This window comes from Haemaphysalis longicornis, unplaced genomic scaffold, assembly GCF_048455015.1.
Source record: "Haemaphysalis longicornis isolate Haplotype H1 unplaced genomic scaffold, Haemaphysalis longicornis Haplotype H1 scaffold_12, whole genome shotgun sequence".
Classification (NCBI taxonomy): Eukaryota; Metazoa; Arthropoda; class Arachnida; order Ixodida; family Ixodidae; genus Haemaphysalis; species Haemaphysalis longicornis.
In genome coordinates this window covers 81219169-81244652 of record NW_027526225.1, presented here as the reverse complement: position 1 = coordinate 81244652, position 25484 = coordinate 81219169, and the positions used below count along the sequence as shown (strand labels likewise).

Sequence of the window (25484 nt, the reverse complement as noted above, 5' to 3'; positions counted from 1 at the left end):
TCGTCCGGCCCTGCCCGTCGACGAAGCCGCCAACCGTGGCGCTGCATAGTGTGTACACACAACTGTACGCAAGCCTGGTCTACTGCCCGCATGAGCGGCTTGTCGGCGCTGCGCCGACTGCTTGGGGGGGAGGGAGGGGACCTTTCTTTAGGCCTCGAAGCCTCGCCGTTGAAGGTAAAGGCCGCTACCGCACGGCGCTGGCGCTCAAATGTATATCTGAGTCGTATTCTTTGGCCTCGGAACCAATGCTTAAGGCGGAGGGCCTCCTTTACTTCTCGCCTTGCGTTTTTAAGCCGGAATGCGATTAATCAGACACGCTCCAGATAACTTGGTCGCTATTCCGTCTACCCTGACGATCATCTCTCTTTCCTTTCGGTCTTCTCCGACGAAGATCTGGTGTAGCTCCCGCGCTTCCGTGCTTATCAGGCTGGAAGGAAGGGCAACTGGCCTTCAACGCTGATGTTCGTTTCTTTTTTTTTTTCTAATATCCCTCTTTCTATTCGTACGACCTGGTAGAAGTCAGTGGAGTAAGCTCCTGGTGGACGAGAGACGATAAGAAATTGAAGAAACTCCTTCCCTTTGATGTGGGAGTTTTAAATTTTTAAGCCGCTGTGATATACACTGGGCGCCTTTAAAGTCCGCGGTGGTACTTTAAACAAATCTGTTGCTGGGAAGACATTTTTTGAGGCGAAATGTAAGCTGTCTGATATCAAAGTAGGATGTGGAGACCCCCTGGCATCTTATTGAATACCTCCATAAAAACCCATGTATAGCTTCGGAGCCCCCTTCAAGCCGGTTTCACTACTTAACACACATGCGTTGCTAGGAATACTTCTCTAGTGGCATGATAACCGTCGTACGCGAAAATGTGAAGGTTTACTTACGCGGCAAAAGGGTGACGCATCAAGCGTGATAAACGGGTTTCCCCGTTGAGTCTTGAACGTTTAATACAAGATTTGAAAGTGGTGTGTTATTTGTCACAAAAACAGTGCAAGTACAAATATGTGCTAATTTCACACCAGTTAGCCCCCACTGCATAAGTGACCAACTTCTTCCCGGCAGCCCACGAGCAGCTCCGCACCCTCGAGAAAAGCCGATTGGTCGGGCTAGTGTTGCTGTCGGATCAGGTGGGGCTAGCCGACCAGGTGCTTCCCGTGTTTACTCTCGCCTAGACCCAGGCTCATTACCCCGGTCAACCAGAGTGCAGTTCAGTATAAAGCGCTCATTTGGGCCAGTTTGTTCATGTTGAACATGTGTTCAACATGCGCCAATGCCCACCCGATCGTGTTGTTTCTTTTCTTCGTCTGTCTTTGTTTTGTGCCGCCTTCGCAGCGCAACGTATCCAAAAGAAGGGACCGGGGAAAAACGGGAGGTTCAGGAGAGGTGGCTAGCATAAATCCCGGGACATCTCCACTAACGGGAAACCTGGGGAGGGGTGAAGCATGCAGCGTAAAAGTCTACTCTTGGCGTTTTTGCCTACGGAGATGAAACCTTTGGGGGGTAGAGGTACACAGCGTTGCTGTAAAGGTGTCTGGTCTTTGAAGCACGAAGCTCTCTAGCGCGAGGCGTAAACGAGCGTCCCGGTGATTTTTTTTTTTTAGTACGCGTTACGTTCCAGCGCGAGGCGTAAATGAGTTTTCCGGAGTTTTAGTACCGTGGTCCGCGACTACATGAGACGACGCTTACGACGGCGACAGGAGACGATGCTTACGACGGCGACATGAGACGGCAACAGCCCGAGCCCTTAATAGGACTAAGAAGAGGGAAAGTGACGGGCTCTCTGCTGATTCTTTTGAACGAACGCGGTCGTATATATTCAAAGATATATGAGAAGTTGGGAACAGCGGCGTAAGTGACCACGTATAAAAGCTCAAACTCTTGCCAGGCAATTTTAAGCAACTTTAGCTTTGTTTATCCGTATACTTCTTTTTTTTTTTTTTTTTTTTTGCTGGGAGAAAATTAGGCAAGCTCCTGGCAAACATCCTGTGGCTTCTTTCTACCGCACTGGTTTCGTACAACAGTTATGTATTTCTGCCCGCGGGAGAGGAAAAAGGGGAGGGGAGCTTGCGGCTGATGCAAGAGCGCGTATTATCTATAGCTCTGTTTTATTAATTACTGATGATTTACTTTCCTCCGAAACATTAGCAATTACGCATATATCAATCGAGCGATTTAAGGCCATACGTCTCGGAGCATTAAATATAACAAGTTCCCTCTCATTTGTATATATTGAAACAGGCACTGCAGCATCCGAGCCACTATCTCGCGAACCACTCGAGTATATGCATATACCGACGATGGTTTGCTTTTTTGTTTGTTTGTTTGCTTGTTCTCGTTTCGTTTCGTTTTTTTTTTTTTCGCAAGTAATGAGGGATGTGCGTAAACAGAGTTTTAATGAGTTAGAATATTTCCAGAAACTTCCGAAAGGAGGTTTCCAACCTTCGGACCTCCTTTATATACCTAATCTGTATAAAACCGTACCTTGTAGTTTCGGAAATATACTTTTAACAAAAGAACTCTTACTTCACTTCATGTGCGATGTGTCTCAAATTTTCCCTCGTGGAAGCTTTAGAGTCTGTACGTTCAAATGGTTTCGTTGTGAAGATTTGTCTGCCTGCTTTTTATGCGTTCACTGTTATCCCGCTGGGAATTATACGGAAGCGTACGCCCTCGGTCGTCGGGTTAGACTTGTCTGCCCGCGATCTCATATCGGCATTTTCTCTCAACTTGTTACGAGGGACCCCCACTACGCGCGCCCCCCTACGCCGTTGGTAAACGAAAGGGGTTAACTGATCGCTGCCCGACGACTTTTGACCGCAAAGTCGTGCAGTCTTGAAATCTGTTTCACTTCATCGGTTCCTCCCCTATCTGCTTGTACCAGATAGCAAACCGCGTCAGTTTCGTTTCCTAATCGTCCCCCTGGTCTTCTCTCTCTCTCTCTCTCTCTCTCTCTCTCTCTCTCTCTGTATATATATATATATATATATATATATATATATATATATATATATATATATATATATATATATATATATATATCTTACCCCTTCGTTGTTCCTTCGTCGTACGAACATTCAGTTTCACCTCTGCACCATGTTGCCGATCATCCCAAAGTAGCATAATTTTCTTTTTTCACCTATCAGTATCGACGAAGTCGAATCTCCTTTTAATTCTTGCTGTACGGTCTTCATTTTTATGAATTTCCGTAGAGGTGGCGCACGCTGTGTTAGCGAGGTCGGGATATGACGCATTGAACCCATTCTATCGGGAGGACGGGCATTAATGTTCGATCTGCTGGTGGCCGCTAGATTGCACGACTTTGCCAGTCAAGGCTACGATCGGGGCTGACTTGATACTTTACATTTACATTGATACGAGGGAAATGTGGCGGCACGCAACACGGCGGGGAGCTATAGTTCATCTCAGAAGCTGGGTGCAGCTCTGTGAAACAGTCCACCCACTGAGGGCGCCTAACTAACCGTGAAGGGGGGCTTGAAAGGTCATTTCCGTCTTCCCCCTGGGCTGGTGGAACCCCGCAAGGCCCCGCCGGGCGCCTATACTCTTCATAAAGCACATTTATTTATTTATTTATTTATTTATTTATTTATTTATTTATTTATTTATTTATTTATTTATTTATTTATTTATTTATTTATTCATTTATTTATTTATTTATTTATTTATTTATTTATTTATTTATTTATTTATTTATTTCACTGCAGACCACTGTTAGGCCAAAGCAAATCAACCAACCAATCAGAAGCAACCACTAAGAGGGCCGATCACAAGACATCTGTGCGCATACTTTGAAGCCTAGCACAGTGTTACGTGCCCGAAGAGATGTACTATTGGATAACACTTCATCAAACTGCTTGTTAAATCAATCAATCAATCAATTAGTAGGCAAACACTAGGAGAGTCGCCCACAAGAAGTCTGTGAGCGTACTCTGAAGCCTGTGGCCGTTTTCCGAAGCCTAGCGCGCTGTCCCATAGCCATAGAATAGCACGTATGAGCGCAAATGTTTATTGGACAATGCTCCGTAAGCAGGATTTCTACTCTTGCGTGCAACTAAGAGTGTCCGCCGCGCTGAGGGAAATACAAAACAAAATTTACTTTGCGCCACGTTAAAGCACAGTGACCTCACCCCTCCACCTCCTCCGTCGTCCATTTTTGCTCACCGTAGCTCAGATGTGGAATCAGTGCTTCAAGCTCATCTGTTTTAAGACGTGGCTGGAAAATATAGAGCCATTATCAAAAAAGAAAAAAAAAGCTTCTGCAGTGGTCAAAGAACCGCTCGTAACCCCAGTAGCTGCTCCATACGTCTATTGTGAAAACAACGCAGTCGTATCCGCGTTCTCATACATCTCTTAACACTGTCTCTTGGACGTATACACTCTGTTATTGCGTCAATCCGGATGTGAGCACCCGTGACAACGAGCTTACGGCTTTTCAGGAATTGTTGCTTAGTCATAAAGGAGACCTATCTCCCACGGCCACAGCCGCGGCGTATAAACTCTCTCCCGCTATCGTTCTTGGCCGCGTAATATAAACGTTGGTTACGCCTCGTCAAGCAGCTCTATGAAGGCTGTTCTCGCACGCACTCCCTGTGGCTTCTTTTGGTGTCACTAGATAAGGGTATACTGAGTATCGGCACTCTTTTCTCCCATTGTTCCCTGCCGCTGCTACGATCATTGGTCAGTTCGCATCACGTGACATTTGTTTACACTGCGACGGTCTATGGGCGCCGCCATTTTGTTGTTTATGCGTTTTAGCCGGTCAACTCTGGTAGGCCTAGCTTGTCCTTCCAGCTCTGCGTCTGCGCCTGACTGACGTCGTCCCGAAATGCGAATCAAAGATAGCGCGTGTAGCAGGATTCCAGCAGCAGAAGTGTGTCCATGCCGTTTTGCTGCATCTTATAGTGTTGTTAACAAACGACCCGGTCGAAGTTATCAGCGAAGCCGTAGATGCGGCAATCTCGCAACACTGATGAACGCCAAAATGGCCGCCGTCGCTGACTTGCGTGCCTCAGTTGCGGTACTCTGATACCTTATCTAATGACACTGGCTTCTTTCACACGCAATCGTCCTCGGAAAAATATTTCTGGCTTTATTCGCGAGAGAAGCGAAACAGTAGTTTTTTCCGCGATGCACAACCGAACGATACGGACACAGCTTGTATAGAGAAACCCACTCTCGCTACTTTTAGGTATGCTTACGTACTATGAATTACTATTCCATCCTAATTCATATTAATCCATCTTAAACCGCCTTTCGCGCACCTCATTAATAATTACAACCACTCAATAATATACATATTAACTTGGGTAACCATTAACCGTTTTTTATGCTCGGCTGTCATGCTTTGGTTCGCTTCTGACCTTCCTTGGTTCATTCAGATTTTTGAATCATTGTCCACGCTGGCGTCATTTTATGTCAACCTTCCAATAATAAATACACTGATGCATTAATCGATTTATTGATTTACTGATTGGTTGGTTGATTGATTGATTGATTGATTGATTGATTGATTGATTGATTGATTGATTGATTGATTGATTGATTTAACCAGCCGTTTGATAGAGCGTTATTCAATACATCTCTTCGGGCATGTATACTGTGCTAGACTTCAAAGTACGCGTACAGATTTCTTATGATCGGCCCTCTAGTGGTTCTTCTGATCGAAATCACTAAATAAACAGAATAAGAAGAAATGGATCGTGTCTACTCGTTTTGTTCGGTATGGCATACCCCTTCCTACTGTGGTCTCTTTTTTTTTTTTTTCCAAACGAAAGAACGATATCGGCCGCGTGTTTAGTTCGCGCGTCGCAATACCCGGAATGCCATTCCAAGGCAATAGGCTCGCTTGAGTTTGTGTCTATTTGTCCGTCCGTCCGTCCGTCCATCTTTCTGTGTTTATTGTAGCGTAAGCTACACTGGCCGAGGTTGAGCAGTTTCGCGTGGGCCGTGAAGGGCCGTACTGCGCAAGCGCGAAGAGCATGAGATCGGATTTGGATTGGATTCGCTTGGCTTGAATTGGATTGGATTAGATAGAATTGGATTGTATTGGGAATCCAATCCAATTGTAGTACGGGTGTGTAGAGAATTGGGTCTCCACATTCGCCAGTCTGCGCATTCCAGAGGAGTGACGTCATAGCCGCGGCAGACGCCTGGCACTGGCGCGTGCCCGGCTGTCGGCTCAGTTGCGCAGTAGCCAAGTCTGTCACTGCGCCGGAGCCGCTTGATAGTCGTTTCGCGTGGCTCCTGGAGAGCCGTGCTGCTCATGCGTGAGGAGCAGTGACTGGACTGGATTGGGTTGGATTGGAAATCGTTTTAGCAGCAGTAAGCATGATAATCAGCTAATCCTAGGTAACCAGGAAACCTAAGAATAACCAGCTGAACATGCTACATATATCCTGGCATAGCCGAGCTAAGCCACTGCTATTTTTTTTTTTTTGTAGGCAGCGATTGCTGTGTCTGTTAGCCAGTTTGTTTGTTTGTTTTGGCTGTGGGAACCGGGTCTTGTGTACGTAAGTTGAAGATATCACGCTAGCGTAATAAAATTCGTGCTCTTCTGGCGGCATCGAGATGTTTACTGTAGCTCTGTGTGCCTCCCATTCCCGGAGCAACAAAAATCTATAGGCTTCATGTCGCCGGCGCTCCGAAACCCGCCGCCACCGTCAACAAGTCTGTCTTGAGAACGATCCGTTTGGCGCAGCAGCTAAGGCTTCGATTGCCACGCTGACCAATGCCGTTGCGGGGGCCGCGGACGCTTATGCGAAAAGCACGCGCGCGCATTCAGTCGCCAGGGAAACGCCGGGGAGAAACAACAACGCGGGCCGTTTTGATGCCTACAAACGATAGCGCGCTTTTTGGGCGACATCGCCGCGATCGACGCTCGGCGTCGGGCACGCTCGGACCGACGCCGTCGCCCGCCGGGCTTTTGTTTGGTTTTCGGAAGTGGTGGTGCGCTGAGCCGTTTTCTTCGTAGACGCTGGACAAACAGGATTGATAGCAAGAGCAGGAGGGCGCGTGATGACTCGACGGATGTGAGCTCGCTCCACGTGAGTTTGATGCGCTGTTGCTTTGTTATGTGATGGTCAAATATCCGTTATCTGACCCTTTTGAGGCGAAAGCCTGAAGTACCCATTGTGCAAAACGGCGTTTTGTTGTTCGGTACACAAATGTGGTCGCCGCTATATGAAAAAAGTGAATCAAGAGTCAAGAAATCAAGAGTAACCGAAGAGCAAATAGAACAAAGAGTAAACGAAGAGTAAAGTAAATAAAGAGTGGAGAAGAGTTCGGCAATGATTTCAGTATAAAGTAGAAATCGAATGCGTTAATACCGCAATGCCTCAGCACGTTGTCAGTGACGTAACAAGAGTCAGACTAGGGAGTACGGCATGGCACCATATCACGTGACAGGTGAATGTGACGACGCGTGACTAGAACAGGCGCACCCCAGTCACGGAGAACTGTCATTTTGGGAAGCTGTGGTGTGAAGTGTTGTTGCCATTCTCCCAGTCGAAGTAGTTTGTGCCAAAAGACGAAATATATCTCTGTCATAGGAATAGGTAAAACACGAAAGTGATATTGGCAGCGAAATCTGCAGCAGAGCATGATTTGCGGGTCGGCGGCTGTCTTGTGGGTGTGCTTGGCGAGCGACGTCCGGCTGGCGGGTCGCTTCGGCAAAGGTGTACTGGCGTCATTTCCGTGATGGATATGACGTTAGTGAAATCTTGGTTATCCCGGCATAAAACGCTTTCGTGTTAAAATATCAACCTGCAAACGAACAACCCTAGGTATGTATAACGTAACCTTTAGAACTAAAGGTTGCTTCCCCGCAAGAAGACCGTGTGTGCAGGCGTGCACCCTTTACAGGCCGCTTGCTTCGTTGTGCTGGCGTCACTTCCGTGACGGATATAACGTCACCGGAATATGTGTATCCGGGAATAAAAAACTTTCGTGTTAAAATACCTAAGCGAAGTAGGAGACGCAAACACGAAGTAGCGATAAAGAAGTCCTTCGTGGGTATCGCCAGGAGAAGCTGTAATTACGGCTTGAAAGTGAAAACATTAATGCTTTCTCTTTCGGAGCTCGTAAACGGACTTAAGTGACCAGAGGAAGTACTGTTATTACTATCGTTGGTTTCCGCACGTGCTGTGCGCCGAACTATGAGCGGAGAAATTTTCTAAAGGTCCGGGCTCGGATTTATAATACAAATTGCACTGACTTACTTCACTCGACACACCGTCTGTCAGAGGTGTTGCGGAACCAGTTGACAGTGTAAAGACAGCGTGGAGACGCAGTGAACTTTCAAAACATAGCGTATTTGTATAATGACCGATTTGGTCTTGTGTACCTGTAGCTCACTTCCAAACTACACTGTGAGGGATTAAATACAGGATATCTTGTTCTTATAATTATCCTCAGTTATATTTGTTATATTTGTGAGGTTATATTAGGGAAGCTATATTAGTGAGGTATACGGAGTTTGCTTTTAAACTGGCGAACGACAAAGAGATGGTCGCAAGTTAGCGAATCGTTCTATGGAGCCCTAGCTTGGAAGAAAGGATAAGACAGTACATGGCAAGTTAACCAAGGAAGGGTCTGCTTGGCTGCCCTACACCTGAGAAGTAAGAAAGAAGGGATATAAAGAGAAACAAAGGGTTTATAAAAAGATAGGGAGGGCAATTTGCGGAGCGAGGAAAGAAAAAGTAAAGGTAACTTAAGTCCTAAAACAGAACAAATAAACTGGCCAAATTCGGGATTGAAATATGGATACACTGTGTCCCTACACTCGTTCAGACAAGCTTGTGGCCTTTTGAAAAACAAAGTAATGCTTTTGCGGTCTTCACATGGCAAGAAAAAATAGGCGGGGGAGCGGGAGCCGCAAAAGTTCTTGAAAAGCATAATCGGGCTGTTCCGAGTTCTTTCGTGTACTCTTGTGACATGGAACACAAGGACAGTCTAAACACTGCCTTCGAGCAGCCCCTGCCATTTTGTCATCGATTCTGCCATCTGCGTCCTTGCGCGACGCCGCGCGGGGTTGCAAACCGCTCAGGGTCGAGAACTGCGCTGACTACGCGCCCTTTTTGAGGGGCTTCGGCGCGAATCGAAACGCCAGAACTGTTATTTGAAACTTGCTGATACATTTCGCCGTAGCGAGCGTATTTCCTGTATTTCAGTCCGCACAAAAAACAGCTGTGTCCTACAGACCCGAATCCCTCTATCGGGACAGTCCTTCGCATCCCGGGCGTTCGTATGACGACACCGCGAAGTGTCGTTGTGCTTTGTAAACAACTTCACGTCGAGCATCAGAGCCGTTTTGTTTTTCTTTCGAACTTCTTTTTAAAATTGACAAACCGCACTATTATTTCCTACGTGGTTGAAAGCCGCTTATGTCTCGAAGATCCAATGAAAAGGAAGATCCACTGAGACGGAAGACCCAACCGACCCGCCGCGGTGGCTCAGTGGCTAAGGCGTTGCTCGGCTGAGCACGGGGACGTGGGTTCGATTCCCGGCCGCGGAGGCCGGTTTTCTGATGGAGGCGAAAAACAAAAACGCCCGTGTGTCCGAGATTTCGGCGCACGTTAAAGATCTCCAGGTGGTCAAAATTAATCCGCAGTCAAAATTAATCGTCTGCGTTGCGTCGGCGCGTTAAACCCTACAATCAATCAATCAAGACCCAACTGGTCACGTGATCAACGAGAAGAAATGTCCAACGAGACGAACGATCCAAAACAGCCTGAATAATCAACGAGACGAATGATCGCCGGAGTTGGATGCTCCGCTTTAGACCCTCCGTCTCGTTGGAGCTCTCGTCTCGTTCAACCTTCAGGCACGTGACCGTTAAGTGCGTTCCTGCTTCGCCACATTTTCTTCAACACCGTGGCGCATTCTCACTGTTTCATCAAACCCCACAAGTGAAGTGTGATTCGAACTCAAGTTCGACGCCATCGCTTGTAAGTGCACGTGTATTGCTTATCTTTGTTGCCTCGTCCGCGTGCGGCCCGCTGTACGTAATTCCCTCCAGCTCACTCCGATCTCGATCGGCCGCATTCCCCCTCTAGAGTCGCGCGCCGTAAGCCGGGAGGTACGTACATGCCGGAAGGAAGCAAGGCGTCGCTGGGAAGCCGACGGCCCGACTATCTGTCGCCTCCGTGGTGCACGCGGGCCTTCGGATTACGTCGTCCACTGGAGGCAGAATTGCGCGATTCGCCTTTTTTTCTCGCTCGGCACTCACGAACGTCGAAACAGGAAGGATTGCCTAACCGACGGACTCGGGAGAAAGAAGGAGGGGTGGGGAGAGGCGTTGCTTTGCGCGACCACCGAAGCCTGCCGCTTATCTTGGAGGCGCACGTCTGGCTTGGAGATTCGGCGGACGCGTTCCTTGCGGGTCTGCCAGGGTCGCGAGGGCGTCCCGGGTCAGACCGGCAGCGCTGGCACGTCGTCTGAGGCTCGTCGTCTTCGACGACGGAACCGCCTCGTAACGCTGCTGCTGCCTCTTGGGAGGGCGTCTCGGCGGTTGCTCGGGATGCCCCGCTTCTGCGCTCTCCCGGCGCGGCGTGAACCAGTTGGCCCGGGACGCCTCTTAGCGCCAACTATGTTTTGTTTTTCGTTTCTTGACTGTTTGCCGTGCTGCTCGACTTGTGGGCATAGCCCGGGCGACTACAAAGCACCGGGTGCTGTGCGTTGTGTCGTGCCTCGATACTTGTATTACAAGTTGGTGGGGAGAGCACGTCTTGCTCTCCGTTTCGTTTTACTGCGAGGAGCGTCAGCGGGCTACCATGCTGTCCAGACCAACGTTACTGTCCAGACGCCGTCACGGCGGATGATTTTACGTTTGTCAGCGCGGAGCACCGGCGGAAGGAGAATCGCAGTGAACCTTCGTTTTAGTAAACTCCTCGGAAGAGAAAGGTGATTTCGGTGTGAGAGGTTCTTTGTTCAAAGCGGGGAGAGTTCGCTCTAAATGTGCTGAAGTGGGAGGCACGACACACTTGGAGTAAAAGGAATCCATTGTAACGGGCATTTTTAAATGACGTAGAATGGCCGTAGGTCTTCATCCTCCGTAACCGGAACTGATGTCACGAATTGCTTTGTACTTCATTGTCGGGAACACATCGCTTATTCTTAGCTCCCCTTCTGTAGTTTAGTCCAGCCGGAGTCATGAGAGCAAACAGCCGAATAAGCAAGCTCCCGCAAACGCCTCGAGTTGAGAGGAATTAAGAGGTTTTCCTTTTGTGCAGAGCTTGGTGGTGTCTGAAGGTTGAGTTTGTTCGGAGTTTTAGTTGAACACGGCACTTCATCACAGGAACGGCATGCACGCGAGAACGTCGTAGAATAGTGACAACAGTTTACCAATAGTTCCTTTATATTCCATCGTTCAAGATGAGGGAGGCAAACCCACTGCTGTGGCTCAGTGGCTGAGGCGTTGTGCTGCTGAGCACAGGGACGCGGGTTCGATTCCCTTCCGCGGCTGCGCTGCTTTTCTGAGGAAGACGAAAAGCGAAAGCGCCCGTCTGTTCTAGATTTCGGCGCACGTTAATGATCCCCAGGTGGCGGAAATTAATCCGGAGCCCTCCACTACGGCCCGCCTCATCGCCTAGAGTCACTAAATAAAGTATTTTAGAGTATCTGCCCTCTTTATTATGTGCCGCCTCTCATTATGTGCCGCCAGGATTTTCATTGGTCAATCGGCACCACGTGACATTTGTTTACACATGGGCGCAGCCATTTTGTTTCTGGGCATCTCTCTTCTCTCTCTGCTGCGCGGACGCTAGAGCGGCCGGTCGCACTCTGCCCGTCACAACTGCTGGCGGTTTCATTGGGAGAGATGGCAACACTGCAAGCCAGAAGCAAAATGGCCCCCAGACACTTCCGGGAGCACGAAGTGGCGGTACTCTTAAGCGTAGCTTATTTATTGAAGCTATCATCGCCTGTGTAGCGGCGACGCGTTAAACCTCACAATCAATCGAGGTGTGGGATGCAAGGGAAAAAAGATGTACAGACAGCTTTACCAGGTCCCTCCACCCTTCCTAAAGTGAAGTACAAATGACACGTTGAAGTTTTAAGCAGCGTAGAAACAGCGCAAGTAAGAGAAAGAAACGTGACAAATAAGCGGAAAACGAACAATCAGCGGGTCTTGCAATAACAGCTGGGAAGCGCGAAAGTCTCGTTTACACACATTTTTTTCTTCGCGCAGTCATCGCAATAACGGGAAGCGCCGCAGTCCCGATTGCGCACATATTTTCATGAGTACAGGGGAAAAAAATCACATTAATAATAAAAATAAAGCAACAGTTAATACCCCTGTCACACGGGCACTTCCAATCCGGGTTAAAGCGAAGCGCGATTGACTTTCTGAGCGCGCTCGACGCACAGCCTCTGCTACACGGCGCGTTTCAATCCCGATTGAGAGGCTGCCCCGCTTGCACTTACGTACGACAGATGTCGCCAAAAGTGTATTTCGCGGCCGGTGTCTGGTAACTTTGCGCGGCCGCAGGTATACGTAACTATACAAATGTCACGGCACGCTTATTTGGGTCAAGTTATTTGATACAATTTGTGGCGTTAGTTGCAGGTGTCACCTTCTGTGTCATTACTCAACTCAGCGGGGACGAGGGTATCACCGCTTTCGTCCGATCACGCTTGGAAACCTCAATCGCGCTTGAGAAACCAGGATCGAGTTCGAGCGGGATCGGGCTCGATCGCGATTGAAAGTGGCCGTGTAGCAGCGCCCGATCCGGATTGAGCTCGACCAGGATCGACTCAATCGCGATTGAAAGTGCCGCGTGACTGCGGTACAAGTTCGGAACAAATATATTAGATGCGACGCATCTCATTCACTCGCGTTGTCCCTGCATCCATCCGGCGTTGTTGTCGGCGTCCACCCCTCCCCCATTCCCCTCGCCGCGCCAGCTGCGCTCTCCGCCGCTCACCCCCTCTCCTCTCCGATAGCGAACACTCTCTCGCGAGGGGCATTCGATTGGATTGGATTCGATTGGCTTGGATTGGATTGGATTGGAACTCTGCGATGCTTCGTATCACCTCAGGGTTCCCCTCGGGAAGATGGTGCAATTTTTTGCGGTTGCCACGCGTGAGCACAGGAAAATGCATGAGCTACAAGAAGCGATCCTACGTCGCATTCGCCGCAAGCACGTTGCGTAGCTCGCACACTCTCTGCAGCGATGCACGTGAGTATACATCTGCTTTGAGAATGCGCCTTGTAACCGCTACACGGGGGAAGGTCGTTGACATCCCTTCAGTTTTTCTTCGGCGACAAACCTTCACCGACTCGCTCACCCTTGGAGCCCACCGGATGAAACGTCGCCAGCTCTACGAAGCGCTCGTGCACGCTTCGTACGAATCGCATATAGATTGCTGACCTTTCGCGATACGTCACCTTCTGCTCTCGCTTCGATGGGAGTGCACTCTCGGTGTGCACATGTGATCCGACATAGACGTCTTAACTGTCGTCAAAGCAGACGTACGCATCGAAAACCGAGATTAATGCATGGCGCCGAAGCGAACCACGTGCTCTGTCTATACCAACGACGGATGGTCGTCGTTCTCTCGTGGTCGTTGCTCTTAGATGCAAACGACGCGGGCGGACCCGAAATTACTTTTTTTTTCTTCTCCCCACCACCTCTCTCCCTCTACCACGCCTCCAGTTGCTATCTGATTCCAGGAGGAGCTCTTCTTTCCGGGAGACGTCGACGCTGCATTTCCGCTTTGGGCGGTGCATCGGAATCTGCTGCTTAAATATACATATTTACGAGGAAACATTTTGTGCGGACAAGTTAATGTAAAAATAACGATAACCTATTGTTGATGTTGATTAAACGTGGGTTGGCTTTCATCCACAAAAATATTGTTTTCAAATATTGCTGGAACGTTTTTGAAGGGTATTTTTGAAAGCAAGCGAGGTGGCCCTGATAACCATGTTGATACAGTGGTTAATTAGGAAGCCGTGGTTCATCTACGCCTGACTGCAGTTCTTCTGGGCTCTTCATTACATCCACCGGCCAAGCACTCTCATACCGTCTTGAGCGCCCAACATCATCTACATCTGCTGAGCTTCATGCCATCAAACAAGCACTTCGCTACATTCTCCGCCAGCAGCCAGCACAGTGGGTAATCTTTACGGATTCGAAGGCAGCACTGCAAACTCTTCGACGTGCCAGCTGCTTCAGCATTCACGAACATATATCCCGCGATGTCTCTTACCTAAATCATCTAGTTTGTGTCGCCGGACACCGCGTGATACTGCAGTGGATCCCTGCCCACTGCGGCATCATAGGCAATGAAAAAGCGGATGAGGCTGCCAAGAGAGGATTGCAACTGCGGAACGTGAGGAACATTTTCTTCACGAAGCACGATGCCTCTAGGCTAGCAAAGGAGCTTGTTTTCAGGGAAAGAAGCACCTTCTGGTCTCTCCCGGAAAACCAGCACCCATTCCTGCATCATGTCGACCCAACTTTGGCACTGAGGTTACCGGAGCGACTTCCACGTCGGCTAGAGACTTTGCTCCATCGCTTACGTCTCAACGTGGCGCTAACACATACCTACCACTATCGCCTTGGCCTAACCTCGAACCCCTATTGTGACAACTGCGGTTCACCAGAAACCGTCGAGCACATTTTACTGGAGTGTCCTACATACTATCAAGCAAGAAACAACCTCGCACAGAAGATCGAGTGCCTCAACCACAGTTCCTTGACTTTAAAAGCACTTCTGGGACCATGGCCATCTCCCTCCTCTCAGCGTAAAGTGCTAACCGCATTATTTGAATATCTTAATGACATCGGCGTCGCTGAGCTGATATAGGACCAGACCATTCTTGCACTGTACAACCGCCCATAGACTTTTCACGTGTCGCACTGACGGACTCCAACGCACACGCTTCCTCCTTTTTTTTCACTTCTTTTATTTTCTTCTTTCGTCTCTCCCTTCCACCTTTCTTCCTATTGCAACTTTTTTTCCCTCCTCCCGTACCCCGCAGAGTAGCATGTCGGCGTTAACATGCCGGCAGACCTCTCGGCTTTCCTCTAATAAAGAGCTTTCTCTCTCTCTCTCTCTCTCTCTCTCTCTCTCGTGGTTAAAACCCAATGGGGTTATAAAAGGGTTATTACTTCTGGTTAGCAAACTTTTGCCTAGTTGTATCTATCTCTCGCAATAAGCGAAGTTTCACGGAATAAAGTTGTGCCCTTATGGACGAAAGGCTGGTCCAATCGTAAGGGGCTATCTCAAGTCGTGCATGCAGCTTACTGAAATCACCGTATAATCGGTAGTCCTCGCGTTTTTTTCTTTTTTGAAGTCGCGTCAGGATGCATGCATGAGGACAGGGGAACACAATCGCGACATTAACGTTTGTAGCGGAGTTCTATGCGATTGCACGGAGTGATTTATGGCGTCTTCGTGGTTGTTTCCGCGTGCGGTTAAGGCTGTGTCCTTACTTTACGAACTCTCAGCATCATCGCGTTGGTATATCGCTTATATCGGCTCTATTATCTCTCTCTTATACGCGCTCCACAAGCTGTACTCTCGAACAGGTCAACCACCGGCTGGCTGTAAAACGTGGAAAATGGAGCATCGTCTGAGTTTAAATGTACCTGTCACCGTTGTTTTCGTGCTATTGCAACATGTAGCAGATGTCTGTCGCTGCCTCCACTTGTCATTCGTATCCGTTCCAATTTGTCCTTCTGCGCCAAAACCACCTGTGCCTCGTTCGTGCCGCCACGCGCAGTTGAAACTGTCTAATCGACTGTTTGAATCGTTTTTTTTTTTTTTGTTTACGTGGCAATTGAACAGCTGTGTGTCGTGAAACTAAAACAAACTTTTTTCGTTGTCGCATCTATTTCCGCGTCTGTAAATTACATCTAAAAACGCTTCATTATTCTGGTGTTGCAGTAAGGCCGTGAGACAGAAAATACATTAGATGTAGTCTGTAAATTGTTCGAGCGAACTCTCAATCTCCCCGCTGCACATAGCACAACTCGAGCTTGAAGCGCTGACAGTAACGGACGGGCTTACAGGCGAAGTTGTAGATCTCGCCTAATTTCCGCAAGAAGGTATTTTCAGACATTCAAAAACTGTGGCGGTATTGAAATTAACTGGAGAGTAACGACAGTGCGGGAAGCGGGGACGCCTTGGAAGCCTCTGATTGCAAAGAAAAGGCAAAAAAATAAGGGAAGAACCAGGGCGAGGTCTTGTTCGGTGTAAACGAAGTCTCGTGAAAGTGCTGTACGTAATAAGAGCTCGTCCGGTGTCTCAATGCTGCCGTTTTCCCTTGCACTTAACACGCGTTCGACTGAAATGTAGCCAAGGCGTGCAAAAGTCTAGGCATATTTTCCTCCTATGGTTCTTACTCCTTCGACGTGAAAGATCCCCCGGTGGTCAAAATTAATCCGGAGCCGTCCACTAGGGCGCGCCTCATCGCCTGCATTGCATCGGCGCGTTAAACCCTACAATCTTACTCCTTCGGCTCGGCATTTTTGACGGACGTGTCCAAGCGCAGCGCAAGACGAGGGACAAAAACACAGAAGGTACACAGAGTGCTAACTTCCAACTTTCATCAATGACGGAGAAACCCAACCACCACATATATACCGCACTTATCAGCCAACATGCTTGATTTGAACTAATCAGGATATAGTCAATATATCGCAACAACACAAATAAAACCGCGTAGAAGTTCAACATTGTCACAAATCGATAAGAGCGTCAGAATACAAGTACACCGATAAAAACCTTTACAGACAAAAGCTCTCCAGAGGCAAGCAAGGACGAGCGGGAGCGCATGCGCAAAAGACACACCCCGGACAAAAAAAAAAAATCACGGGTCAGACTTTAAAAAAATGCCCCGAGAGCTACCGACGGTTTCCAAACGCAAAGATGACCCAAATAAGCGACGGTTTTCGCTTCCAGAATTTCGTGTGTCGGGGGGCGTCCGTGCTCGGCCAAAACAGCACACTTCTCAAAGAGGGGAGGACAGCCACGCGTTTTTCAGTGTAAAGCAAGATAGCCCCCCATTCAAGAAACCCCACTGCAAAACATGTGCAAACAAAATGTGCAAACAAAAAAATTCGGGACGCTATATTGACAAAAAAAGCTTGGCAAACGGACATAAGAGAAAATAGCAAAATGTAAATCGGATGCATAAAACGCGCATTCAAATATACTTTTGTTGTCCCCCCTTTTTTTTGCGTCGCCCTTCGGGCTACTTTGTCTCACAAAATTCCATAAAAACGTTCAATAACCATTCAGTATTAACGGCACATATCGATAAATAGTGTAGAATTCTAACCATGCATACAATCAGATGGGCTGAAAGTGGACAGATAGGGCGCCCGGTTGAAATCAAGGGGCGTAAATGCCATTTTCTTTATTGTTTGGGACATCTGTAAAGCAGTCGACGTCCAGCGATAGATAGATAGATATACTGTTGCCGTTCCCTTTTAAACGGGTGATCGACGGGAAAATCCGGATCTGGCGTTAGCTTTCTTAAAACACATCTATTGCTGTCCTCCACTTCCTCTGAAGCCCTCCGTTATGTTCTTTCGCCACCAGTGCTCCAGTCTTCTTTTTGTGACTTCGACGGCCTCCCAGTGAGGCTGTTGTTTCGGTCCATGGAAGCCCAGCGCCATCGCGAGCGGGTCCGGTAGCGACACCTGTACATCCGCACGGGCACTAAGGGAGGCGGAAACATCCAAGTCCTGAGTCACTGCCACCGCAGCTGAAGGTTTCAGTTCTGTGCACTCCAAAACGACGTGGCGCACCGTCTCCTCGGCCTGGTTGCAGCTGCTGCAGGTGGTGTCGAGGCCCTCCGTGAACTTGGCGCGCAGTACGCGAGTGCGAAGCACCCCACTGCGAGCCTCGCAAAGAAGCCCGCTCCCTCGGGCGTTGTCGTAAATGGGCTCCTTCTCGATGCCCGTCTTGTTGCCGCTGTAGATGCTCAGCGCCGACTTCTCCTGCGCCGCTTTCCTCCATCTCTCGAGTTCTGCGGTCGCCACCTGGTCCCGCACCTTTTGTCGCCGGTCGTGTCGTGGGGGCTCGGTGAGGCGAGCCGCCGCGATGCCGTACCGCTCTCCGAGGCGTTTGGTGCGCGCCACCCACTTGGTTCGCAGACATCGGTAGGTGATGCACTTGAACACCTCGCGCGCCCATCGCCCCTCGGGCATCTGGCTGAGCCGCTTCTCGAAGGCCAGCTTGGCTACCGCCTCGCGTGCTTCGAAGGAGGACCACCCCATGTCCCCCTGCACCGCCTCGTTGGGCACAAAGCCGTGCACACCCAGCGCTTTCCGCCCAGCCTCTCGCTGCCTTGTTTCCAGTGCCTGGCGGGTGGACGACGACAAGCAGAGGACTGCGTTCCCAAATGTGAGCGCGGGGACCGCCACCGCCTTCCACAGTGCCCGGGACACCTCGAAGCGGTTGAAGGCCCATAGGGCGCGTGACCCGAGGAAGGCCCGCCGAGCAGCTGCCTTTGCCCGAAGGTCCTCCTCGTAGGGCGCGCTGTAGGGGGGTGTATTCGAGAGTGTCACACCGAGGTATTTATACCGGGTGGTCCACTGGATTGGGTCACCCTGTAAACGCAGTGGTGGTCTCTCGGCTACCTCGGTTGGGTGACACGACATGGTGGCGGACTTTCTGGCGCTGAAGCGGAGCCCCAGCGACGTGCCTTCGCTGGACACAATGTCGAGCGCGGTCTGCAGCTCCTGAGTGTTTCCCGCCAGCAGAACGATGTCGTCGGCGTAGAACAGGGCAGGCAACTTGCGAACGCGCTGCTCACCGCCCTCCATGTAGCTCAGGTCAAAACCCAGCCCGCTGTTCGTGAGGCATCTCTCCATTCCGGCCAGGAACAGCATGAACAGGAGCGGAGATAGTGGGCAACCTTGGCGCAGCCCTCGAGACACCTCTACTGGTCCTGTGAGTGAGTCCCCCCAGTGGATCATCACCTGCGTGCCAGTGTACAGCCTCATCAGCAGCCGCAAGAGTTCGTCAGGCAGGCCAAGGTCCCTGAGGATCTCCCACAGTTTGGGGTGCTCCACAGAGTCATATGCCTGGGCGATGTCCAGAAAAGCAAGTAGGAGGGTGCGTTGTTCTTTCGCAGCAATCTCCATTGCCTGCGTTACTGCGAACAAGTTGTCCTCTAAACACCGCCCGGGTCGGAAACCGTTTTGGAGTTCTCCCAGCACTTGGCCTTTTTCCGCCCAGACCATCACACGTGCACACCAGATGTGTCCCAGGAGTCTGTATAGGGCTGAGGTGACAGTAATGGGTCGGTAACTTTCGGGCAGGCACTTGTCACCTCCTTTCTTGTGGATCATCCTCATTCGCGACGTCTTCCATCCCTCTGGGATGTCACCACTGCACACGACCACGTTTAAAGCACCCAGCAACAGTTCTCGAGTTTTGGGCCCCATCCGCTTCAGGAGCCGTGGGGGGATACCGTCCACTCCTGCGGCAGTCTGTCCCGAGAGGTGCTTCAGGGCACGTTGGAGCTCCCCCTGTGTTATGGTTTCTACGGTGCCTTGCTCTACCGCTGTCTCCTTGAAGCCGGTTGTGTCCGGCACCTGTGTGCCCAGTCTGGCTGCCATGTAATCCTCCATGAATCGGAGGCAGTCCACACCCTTGTGCTCTGCACCTGTCACTGTGTCCCGCAACATCTGGGAGCAGGGAGGAAGTGCCTGTTGCTGTGACCGGATGTGCTGCCAGAACTTCCGGCTGGCATCGCGTCCTGCTGACTGGATGTCCTGGAGCTGCTTGGCGTTGACTGCCTTGAGCTTGCGTTGCACCAGCATGGCCATCTCTCTCTTGGCTTCTTGGTAGGCGACCCACCGCTCCATCACCTCTGCTGCCCCTGCTCCATGGCTGACCGCATGACGGTGTTCTCGGCAAAGAGTCTTTCGCTTTCTCAGAGCTTCCGCAACTTCCTTGTCCCACCACGGTTTACGCCTTCTCCCCCGGTGTTGTGGTGACTGTGTGGAGGCCTGGACCCTGCTGATTGTTTGTTGTATCCATCTTTCCAGTTCTTCATATCTCTTCAAATTGATCACTCCAGCTTCCTCCTCCAGCATGTCGGCAACTTTTTCGATACTGCTCTCATTTAAGGTTCCCTGGTTGGAACTAGCCCTTGCTGGTGGTGAAGGGGGGTTGCGAGCGCCAAAAGTGAGCTGGATGTTGTTGTGGTCACTGCCAGCGCTCTCCCCGCCACCAGTGTCAATTACCATGCTGTTCAGCCGGGGGAACAAAACAGGGGAGACCAGGCAGTAATCAATGCAGGAGGATTTGTCGCGAGCAGCCCAGGTGACCCTGCCATCACACTTGTCTGTCGTGTTCACTATCATCAGCCCCGTCCTCTCTGCCCATTCAAGTAGGAGTCGGCCGCCGCTGTCAGTTACCTTGTCCAGGGGCTCTATGTGTGCGTTGAAGTCGCCCACAAGGATTGCAGGGATGCCCAAGCTCTCCAGGTCCCTCTCCATGCACGCAAGTGTCTGCGTGTTGCGATGCGACGACTCCTTTCCCGTCCACAGATACACCAGGCCAAAGGCAACGCGCAGTTGGCCAATGCGCCCTATTAGCCACATATGTTCGGAGCAGTCGGGGCAGTGTCTCTCCCACTGGGAGCCTAATTTGATGAAGCATCCCATGCCTCCTCCTCTTCTTTCGCTGCCTTGGCGGTTGAGGCCTTCCCAGACGTACCCCCTATGTGGTGGTGGAGCTTCCATGTCTCTCAAGTGGGTTTCGACAAAACCGGCCACTACCACACCCTTCTTGTCAACAACGTCAAACAGCTCCTCCCATTTCCTCTCCTGGCGTCCGCCGTTCATGTTTAGGTAGAAGAAGGCTGGCTGCTTGCTGCGAATGTTATGCTGTCGCCTTCTCCTCTTGGCGGTACCCTGCTCTCTTGTCTTCCGCCTTGCCACGTTGTTGGGTGGGCCATCTTCATCTCCATTGCTTGTGGAGGGTGCCTTCTGTTCTGGTGCCCTCTCACACTGCTCCTGCCCTGGCCCGGTGCTTCTGCCATCCGCAAGAGAGCCTGCCTCAGGGCTTCCATCAGCGTGAAGGTCTGGTTGGGTCTCCGCCTCTGCCGCTGCCGAGCACCGCCATGGGCACGGAGCGCTAAAAAAGCGCACAGCCTGCGACCCAGACGCGATCCTAGACCTTGAGCGGCCTCCTTGTTGTACTGCATGCCGGCCAGCATTCCGTGCAGGGCCCAGCTGGTCCTAACAAACTCCACGTAGGGTCCCACCTCTTTGCAGGTCTGCTGCATTTTTTCGTTCCATTGGCGGCACCGGTCGGCCAGGGGTGAGTTCTCCTGTGCTGCTTCTCGGGGGCTGCGTAGATCAGGAAACTGTGTCTCCCAGCCCTCTCATGCCATGACTGGAGCCGGCTCTGAAGGGCGCTGGCAGACTGCTCCGGGCATGCCCCCGGCTGCGACAGGTCGTTCAGGCCAGCATGAAGCACCACAAGGGCCTCGGGGGTCGACCAGACATCTTCTGCCTCCTCAATCTCTTCCAGTGTTTCCTGCAGTGTGGCGTCCTCTTTCGTGCGGAACTGCACGAGTGTGCTCCACCCTGCAGTGCGGAGAGCCACCGCTTTTAGTGTAGCAGCATTACCATCACCGTATATAAAGGCACAGCGCTCTTTAGCTGTCGCCGCAGATGTGTTCTCCTGCCCAGCACCCTCGCACTGTTGGGTGGGGGGGGTGGTGGCCAATGACTGGCGTCGCTGCCGGGGTCGGTGCTGACGCTGTGCCTTGGCTTGCCCGCTGTTGTCGCCGTCTGTGCTCCCATGAAGGGGGGGCTGTGCGTTCGCTACGCTCAGCGGTGCCGGTGTCTCCTCACGCGCCGCGTTCGGACCGAGTTTACCGCCCGCATAACCGCGCACATCTGAAGAGTTCGGTGGGGTCACGGGCTTACTCGGCGTGTGCTCCACGGCCTCGCACTTCACAGCCTCTACCAGGCTCCGAAACTCTATCACCGCTGCTTCCCTGGACTTCCTTTCCTCACGGAGTACTTCCTCCAGGGTCTCCCGCGCCTTTCTCTCTTCGCCAAGCTGAGCCTCCAACACCTTCAGCTCCTTGGTGCTTGCGTTGAACATTTCCTCCAACCGGGTTGACGCAGCCGCAATTGCCAACCTCCGTCCTTCCGACTCCTCCTGCATCCTCGATTCAAACTCCGCGCGGAGTTTGGAAACGGCTTCGCAGCGCTGGCACGTGTAGTGTGGCGCCGCCTTTGCCTCCTCCATCGATTGGAAAGGGGTCTGAGCAAGGCTGCACCACATGTTGCACTCTGCACACATCACCCATTCTTCAGGCGTCTCGCTGCGCCTGGGACTCCTCGGGTGACTGTTTGCCGACCTGTCTCGCTTCGATTTACCCATAGCTGAGAGGGAGACTCAGGGGGAAACTGAGGGAAAACCGACGATTCACTGACACATTACTCAAAAATAAAAATAGCCTGACACTGACACCGCGCACGGACTACGGACCGTGCGCGGTCCGTAGTCCGTGTAGCCGTCACAGAACGAAAGCCACCGCAACTGCGCGTATATGTACATTCTTTTCATCTGTCGGCCGTTCGCTGACTCGTATAAGTGCGTTGCAACACTTATTGGGAGAAAAATGCAGCTCTCGAGGAGGACGACTCGAGCGCTTCCGTGAAACCTATTGCTCTTGGTGTCATGTTGACAAACCTAACACAGCGCGTTATCCTCCTCAAGCGAACCCAGAACATCACCTCTATGTATGGGTAAAGAACGACAACAGCACATATGTAAAACCGAGGAGTCGAAGCTGTGACATCGACGCGTGCAGCATTTGAAAGAAAGTAGCCCCTCTGATACGTGATGTCACCTGCTTTAACACTCACAAGGGTATTGTGTGCGCTGGTTTCTCTTTTGCGTTTGCTTTGATCTTGCGCTTCCGAAAATGCTCGCACGAGCGGGCACTTAGCGCCGTGCGGACGAACAGCTGGTTGCGGTGATTGGGTTCTGTTCGTAACTTGTAATCAAGCATAGTCACGCATAATAACTTATCGTCCGCTCAGAAGCAGCCCTAAACAATTCCTAGTGAAGGCGGTGGCTCAGCATGTTCTTGTACGTACAATCAATACTCGTTATTACGAATTTCTCAAGACAAGGAAGTTGCTTCGTTGTAAACGATACTTTGTTAAAAGCGAAGGTTGTTTGTTCCGAGTGAACCGCAATAAGGACCATTGAACACTTCGAATAAAGCGATTTCGCTAGAACGGTGCTTTGCTGCACTTGAGAAAATATTTCGGAGTTCTTTTGAGGATAGTATGCCTTTACCTCAGAAATTGATTGATTGATTGATTGATTGATTGATTGATTGATTGATTGATTGATTGATTGATTGATTGATTGATTGATTGATTGATTGATTGATTGATTGATTGATTGATTGATTGATTGATTGATTGATTGATTGATTGGAGGGTTTAATGCGCCGACGCTACACAGGTGATGAGGCGCGCCGTAGTGGAGGGCTCCGGATCAATTTTGACCACCTGGGGATCTTTAACGTGCGCACAAATCTCGAACACACGGGCGTTTTTGCTTTTCGCCTCCATCAGAAAAGCGGCCTCCGCGGCCGGGAATCGAACCCGCCTGGTCCTTGTGTTCAGTAGCACAACGCCATAGCCACTGAGCCACCGCGGTGGGTAACTCAGAAATCGGCTTCATAAGAGGCGCACCAGCAAGTTAGCTGGGGAGGGGGGAAACGGTCGTTCTCTAGAGTAGGCAGACACATATAGGCGTTGTCTGGTATTTTATTTTTATTTTGGTGCGCTGATCTTCGGTTTTAGGCTTTTGTTTCGTCATGCATTCCACTCGTCCAGACGCGAGCAAAGAAGCCTTAGGTCCGGTTACGAACACAAATCTTCCCTCGAACACGCGCCTATGAGTAAGCGCTTGACAGCCTGTAAAGCTCGCGGAGGAATTCCTTTCTCACCGCGCGCGTATCGATGACAGCTGCGCGCGCATGTATTTTTTTTTTTCTCTCTCCACTCGAACCGACCGACCCTGGTCGTCCTTCGGCCCGTGACGTCACACATCAACCACCGGCGGCGTTCTAGACGGCGTGGCGTGGATTTGGCGAAGTGCCCTGCCGTCGTGGTCGCTGGGCTTTGCGTTGCCCGTCAAGTAATAAAGCGAGAAAGAGGAGGCAGCGGTTGAAAGCAACGAACTCGCGAGACAATGTAAGAGGGCGCTGTTGATGCCGCTGGCTCCCCGCTGCTTGGACGTGGGGAGGGCGAGAGAAGACGTCGTCGAAGACGACGAGAACCGCGGGTGCCCATCCCGGGACGGGACGTCCCGCCGACGGATCTGGCGTTTGTTGCGCGCGGGTCGCCTTCTGACGCGCCTTGGCTGTCTCATCTCTTGGCCCGTCCGTCGCTGAGGCAGACGCTACGCAACGCCACCTAGCTCACAATGCCCTGCTACCTGTCTCATCTCCGGAGACTGTCGATCCGTACAGATCACGCCTTTTCTGTTACGCAGCAGTAAAAACGACTTCCCTAGAAGCCGCGTCCGGATGATGATGGTTACCAGGATGGAGGGAGAGGTTGATCGAGCAAGCCTTGTTGTCAAGTGGGTGACGACAGCACCTCCGTTGCTTCCCTTTGTTTTTTTTTTTTTTCGTTTCGCGGCGTGTGCGCCGGCGGCGTCGGATATGTGGAAAGCGTCTTATTCCGCTTATAGGGATGACGTCGCGCGCCGCGCTTGTTGTTTCTCCGGGGCCTCCTCCGCGCACGCGCTGGGCACTGACTCGCTCGCGTGCGCGACCGCCACTCCCGCGACCGGCGTGCTCCCGGCGACTGCGATCGGCTGTGTGGAATGACGGCGCGAGGCCGAAGCGCGGAGCTTGACGAGTGCGGGGTGAGTGCTGTCGACTCTGCGCCATGCGCGGTGCCGTTTCAGTGCCAAGCGGAGTTTTGTTCCGTTTCGGGTCCGTTTCAAAGTGCCCAATTTGAGCGAGCTCTGATTGAATGAGAGTAGACGACGCGCATGTGACGTAAGGCACGCACGGCGGAGCGTTGGCTTCTGTGCAATGGTGCAGGACCACAGGTTGAATGCTTCGCAAGCGCAACCACGTGTCACGGATGCGAAAAGCACGGTTTCGAAACAGGTGCGAGTGAGATTTTTGTCGGAGAGGAAATGATGAAAATTGGGAGAACCCGTCTAAGTTTAACTTGTCTAAGTTTAAAGGGTCGTCGGGGGTGAATGGGCTCTTTCATTGTCTCTGACACCTTTGTCGGTTTCGCCCTGTTTTATCGTAACTGTGGTTCCCCCATGTAAAGTGTTATTTGAGTGGAGATATAACTAGACGTACGACTCATTTAGAACTCACGGGGCCGCGTAACGTTATACAAAAGAACATGCACCCACGCGCTCTGACATATCCCTGGTCCATAATGGTCAAGTCCATACGGAAATGTTTTTTTGAAACAACTAGTACAGTTTTT

The 25484-nt window shown here is 50.9% G+C and overlaps 1 protein-coding gene across 6 annotated transcripts in view; it reads left to right on the top strand.

Moving 5' to 3' along the window:
* LOC144162860 (uncharacterized) overlaps positions 1-25484 on the top strand; it is a 299979-nt gene that overhangs the window by 235933 nt on the left and 38562 nt on the right. Inside the window, exon 1 of one of the 6 annotated variants that reach the window (XM_077693570.1) lies at positions 24745-24897. The exons of the other annotated variants lie outside the window; for them this stretch is intronic. The gene's annotated coding sequence lies outside the window, so the exon portion shown is untranslated. Of the gene's footprint in view, positions 1-24744; positions 24898-25484 lie in introns of those variants that run through there. 6 annotated transcript variants of the gene reach the window in all.